Source organism: Giraffa tippelskirchi, chromosome 2 (genome assembly GCF_054371585.1).
Source record: "Giraffa tippelskirchi isolate mGirTip1 chromosome 2, T2T-mGirTip1v1.2.pri, whole genome shotgun sequence".
Taxonomy (NCBI): Eukaryota; Metazoa; Chordata; class Mammalia; order Artiodactyla; family Giraffidae; genus Giraffa; species Giraffa tippelskirchi.
Genome location: NC_137276.1, coordinates 63,063,661 through 63,068,243, shown reverse-complemented (window position 1 = coordinate 63,068,243; position 4,583 = coordinate 63,063,661). Strand labels below are relative to the sequence as shown.

The following is a 4,583-nucleotide window of genomic DNA, read 5'->3' as shown; positions in this document are numbered from 1 at the left end:
ACGCGCAAAATCGCTTCAGTCATGTCTGACTTTTGGTGACCCTTTGGACTGTAGCCTGCCATGCTCCTCTGTCCACGGGATTCTCCAGGCAAGAATATTGGAATGGGTTGCCATGAGCTCCTCTAGGGGATCTTCCCAACGCAGGGATCAAACCCACATCTCTTACGTCTCCTGCACTGGCAGGCGGGTTCTACACCACTAGCAAAACCTGAAAGCAAATACACCAAAAAAAAAAGCCCCAAACTGCAGCAGTCTACAAAAATGTTTGCCTAAATCCCTTAGTCCGCTGTAATAACAGTTGCCCTATATATGAACATAGATAACCATTTCCACTGTTAAAATCATCAGTTTCTGGAAGCTTACAGATGTTAACAATTGCTTATTATAACTATTTCCCCAAGCAAAGCTCCCTATACAATTATACACAACATGAATATGGTAATTTACTCAATTCTCTGTACAATACAAACCTCACATTTAGCATCATGCTAATATTCAAATTAGTTTCCCCATAGTGTAAATATTTGAGGGAATAAAATCTATGAATAAAGAGAGACTGAATTTTAGTCTTCTGGCCAATTCCACGTTCAATGTCTGGCCCCCTATCCCCATTCCAAGGTTCCTTTACTGCAAAAAGAAAGGAATCCTGCTTAGGTTTTCAGTTGCACAGATTTCCAACTCCAGTCCCTAATCTGCCATTTACTAGCTCCGTGATCTTAGGCAACTGCCTTAATGTTTTAAGCTTCAATTTTCTTATCTTTAAAATGGAAGTATTAGTACCAGCTGAGGAGCAGAGTGTTGTTAAGATAAAATGAGAAAATTGAGGAGGAAAGGAGGTGGAAAATAAATAAATGAAATGAGATAATGTGCCTAGGACATTAATAATCACTCAGTGAATGTTAGCATTTATGCTTCTTATTACTATTATTGACTTAAGAATGTTCAGTGATGTTTAAGAATACTTTTAAAAGACTATTAAATTATGAACTGACCCTTTAATTTTCTCAAGCTTCCATTCTAATTTTATCTCTTCTGAGAAACATGTTTTATTAATGTATCATAATTTAGAATTTGCTTAATATTTTGTAATTTTTTTAATAGTTATTTCCATTTTAGTCTTGTCAACTATTGTTGACAAGTACTCCCTAGGGCCAGAATTTTGTTTCATAAGCCTGTGTTCACAAATGTATTGTGTTTACTACATTGCAATGATTTGTTACTCTATTTTGCTCTCTGAGCAACTTAAAGGCAGAGCAAGGCTTACTTGTATTTGTATCCAGAAGGCTTAGTTATCAGACACAGAGAGGGCTCAATAAATGTTTGTTGAAAGGATAAATGAATGAATTTATCTTTTCCCCCAACCCCTGCAATGCCTTGCACAGTACTCTACACATAATAAGAACTCAGTAAAGCTTCTTAATGGATTCATGGAGAAGTCTTTTGGACTCAACCACATAAAGCTTTATCTTGCCTCAGAAAATCATTTCAACTTTAAAGATTAGCTACTAACATTACCAATTATAAGTTTTAGTCTAACATATATCAAATAAATAGGTTCAATGACTAAACACAACAAGGCTAGTTCTAGAAGGGTTAAAATCCATTATTCTAATTAATGAATTTGTGAACCTCAACATGGAAAAATCCAGTTACATAATCAAGAGATGTTATGCTTTTGCAAATTTAAACCTACCAAAAATAGTGAGAAAAAATTATCAGAAAGCTTGCATCTGTAGATAGAAATGAACAAATTATTTTTCATGCCTGAATTGAAACCACCGTTTTCACTAGAAATAAGAAAACTGGTCCAAATCTGTCTATAGAAAACAGTCCTTGAGACTCAGAATAAATGCTTTGCCCTCGCAGTGATTTTAACTCCTAGAAGACTCCTTTTATTTCCAGATTGACAGATATTCAAAACTCTGTCTCCTAAAATAAAAATTCGTTCATTTCTTAAAAGGCAAAGAACCTGAACAGACACTAGGTTTTATATTCAAGTAACTAAAACTATCCCTAGTGCTCAGCCTGGTGCTTCTGCTATAGAAACATTTTCTTAGTTTTTAAATCATATTCATAGAAGGTTTAAAAGTCGTACTACACATTCTTTCACTGCATGATCTAAACTGAGTTTACACCGCATATATAATTTCATAAGTACACCGTAAAGAAATTCTACACTTGAATGAATCTGGAAAGAAACGTGAGCTTTGCACACACCCCCTTCCTCCAACTCAATACGCACATCTTAGTTTTATTTCTCAAGAATTTCTCTCTCCCGCCCCCATCCCACACGTTATTTCAGAGCAGCAATCATTCATTACCCCACTCATAGTCTCTCCACCGAAAGAACCTTTCCAACTAATACTATTTCACCCGGACCCTCCATTCACATCTCAGAGTCCGTGGGGGATTTCTTTGGAAGGGGCGGGGGCGGTGAAGTTCTGGGACGCCACCATTCCCGCCAAGCCCTTGAGGAACCAGATCTTAGCGCGCAGTCCCGGACCAGTCTCAGGCGGACCCCAGTAAACTGCGAAGGTCTGACATCGCACCCCCACCATCTCCGCCAGGGCAAAGCAAACCGGGCCCAATCTCTGGGCTCCCATTCAACATACCCTCCTCCTCGCTGTACCCCATTTCTTCCCACTTATTCCTCGGCGTAGCACGGTCTCTTTTTCCAATTCTGAGTCCCCATAACCGTCTTGCTCCCAACACACACAACCTTCTATACTCCGGCCCCTGCTCCTTGAACCCTTCTACACCCGGGTCCCTCCCCCTTGGACCTCGCGGCAGCTCCAGCCCTTCCCGCGTGCCCTGGTGCAGACCGGCGCCCTGTCCTTATAACCACTGGACCTGGGTCCCACCCAACACGTCACACGAGGGCCCATTTCTCCCGCGACCCGACCTTCCCCACCCCCTCCCTAGGCGCTACCCCCCAGCACCCTGTTACCTCCGGCCCCGCCCCCCTGAGGGTGTTGCACTCACCGCTTCTGCCGCCGCATCCTTAACCGCCGCGGCTGCTATAGCTACAGGGAGCCAAGGCAACCAGCTCTCGCGACAGTTTCCACAGCTACGGCGAGAACAGCCTGGAAGAGCCTCTCGCAAGAAAGTAAATGAGTCAGGCTGGAGACGGCTAAGTATATCTCGCGATAGTGTTGTGTAAAATGGCGGCTGTAAGGCGCTTCAGGGGTGGCCCGGAAGGTTTGGAGGTGGGCGAGGGCGGGGAAGGATCTTGAACTGGCGGGAGAGTCGAAAAACTATTGTAGGAAGGACGCAGGAACGGTCCCATCTGAGGAAAGTTAGTATGACGAACCCTACACTGAAATAACTTTAGGGATGTGGCCGTCATTTCCCAGTGCCTCAGACTTGAAACAGTGTCGCCTTTAGCTGAAGTTCCGTTTTCCTGGTATTTTCTTTTTGCGTGCCCAGTAGAGATGGAGCGAGCAAGGGAGAAGTTGACCTTTCCATATCTTCGTTAACCTTTCTTCAGGAAATTCATCCGTTCTTCCCCTACCCTGGTTTGTGAAGGACATTTGACTTAACAAATGTTTATGTTAATATACTGGTGCCCCGCCCCCATCAATTCTCCCTACCAAAATAGGAAATAAAAGTTTGTTGTTGTTTTTAATCGAGCATAAGCCCAGGTGTTTGGATGCGGAAGGGGGCCGCATTGGTGTGTGATCTGAACTTTGCAGTTGTTGCTTGCCACCCTGTGGCACATCCTTAGTTGATGACTCTCAACACAGTTTTGGGGACTTTCTCTCCTGGTGGCTCAGACGGTAAAGCGTCTGCCTGCGATATGGAGACCCGGGTTCGATCTCAGGAAGATCCTCTGGAGAAGGAAATGGCAAGCCACTCCAGTACACTTGCCTGGAAAATCCCATGGACGGAGGAGCTTGATAGGCTACAGTCCATGGGGTCGCAAAGAGTCGGACATGACTGAGCGACTTCACTTTTCTTTCCTTTCTCTACTTTCAGAAAGCTGTAAATGCAGACTGAGTAGGATTTGGAACAGAAGATGGATATATAAAGAACGTTGTTCAGTGAGAATAAAAGAAAGAAAAAGAAGAAAGGAATAAAAGTAATAAATGGAGAATTCATTTTCTTCTCTCCAAGCCCCTGAATAGCTCTCATAATCTAGACCAGTAGAAACATACTGTGAGCCATAACATGCAATTTAAAATTTGTAGTAGCCACATTTTTTTTAAAGTAAGAAAAATGAAATTTAGTAATCCACATAATCCAACGTATTCAAAATATTTCGACATGTAATCAATATTTTGAAATTTCTAAAAATATCTATTTATTTTTGGCTTCATTGGTCCTTAGTTGCCGCACATAGGATCTTCCTTGCAGCATGCAGGATATTTTGTTGTGATGTGCAGAGACTTTGTCTCAGCGCCTGGGCTTCTCTCTAGTTGTGGTGCTGCCCAGGTACAGGAGCACACAGGCTCAGTAGTTGCCTGTGGACAAGCTTAGTAGTTTCAGCATGAGGGATTGTCTCTAGTTGTGGCCCACCAGCTCCAGAGCAAGTGGGATCAGTAGTCCTGCAGCGTGTGGGATCTTAGTTCCCCAACTAGGGATCC

At 42.7% G+C, this 4,583-nt stretch overlaps 1 long non-coding RNA gene across 2 annotated transcripts; it reads left to right on the top strand.

The window, feature by feature from the left end:
* Nucleotides 1–2,471: 2,471 nt before the first annotated feature.
* Nucleotides 2,472–4,093, top strand: LOC145536450 (uncharacterized). 2 transcript variants are annotated; one of them, XR_014075858.1, is made up of 2 exons: nucleotides 2,472–3,106; nucleotides 3,976–4,093. It is a non-coding gene; the product is annotated as an uncharacterized LOC145536450 (long non-coding RNA). The 2 variants fall into 2 exon arrangements; XR_014075859.1 differs by having other exon boundaries at nucleotides 3,094–3,206.
* Nucleotides 4,094–4,583: the final 490 nt, after the last annotated feature.